Below are 841 nucleotides of genomic sequence, written 5' to 3'. Positions count from 1 at the left end.
CAGAGTGAGTTCCAGCCCTTTGTGGGAAGTGGAGATAGAATGGGAGGAGGAAGGAAGGCTCATTGGGTCTCTCAGTTGCTCCCTACTGGCATGGGATAGGAGACCCCTCTATTTTTGGGAAGTGACCCTGATTTTCTCACTGCTTTGACTAATGCAGCTACTACCACCAACACCTGTGTCCATGTGGGTCTATGGTTTCCTGCTTACAATGACCAATGAACAACAACACGTAAGAGCAGATTATCCATCTGCACAGTAGATTACAGATCACAAAGCCTTGGGTCCAAGTGGTACCACTTGACACTGAATCCTCTTCTAGAAACCTCCTACAGCAAACTCTCAATTGTCACAATTTTCAGGTTAATATGTCCCCTTTGTGACCAGTAGCACCACAGTAGTCCAGGCTTCACCTTCCATCAGTTTCAGAAGGGGAAGAGGGACTTGGAATCCCAAGGTAAGATCAGATATCACTATCCTATGGAGAAGTGGAAGAAGTCATTAAACCCATCACTCCATTCTGTCTTCTTGGTCTTCTAACTTCACTTCCCATGCATCTGAGACTTCCCAATTCTTTCATGAAAATGTCCTTAATATTCCATAGTTCTCTGGGGCATTGGGAGTCCCCAGTACCCAGGATAGTGGATTGATGAGCCCTTTAAATCAAATAAATATAATTTTTATAAGTAGTGTTGCTAAGTTAGAATCCCATATCAGGGGCTACATTTGACAATTTTTATATGCTATCCTGCACTGATATGTTAGGGGAAAGGAAGGAACATAGAAATTGCTCAGTGCTCTAAAAATTACCAGTTGATTTACCCTTGGAAACTCACTTCTTCAC

Source organism: Myotis lucifugus, unplaced genomic scaffold, assembly GCF_000147115.1.
Source record: "Myotis lucifugus unplaced genomic scaffold, Myoluc2.0 scaffold_138, whole genome shotgun sequence".
NCBI classification, from domain to species: Eukaryota; Metazoa; Chordata; class Mammalia; order Chiroptera; family Vespertilionidae; genus Myotis; species Myotis lucifugus.
This window is presented reverse-complemented; position numbering follows the sequence as displayed.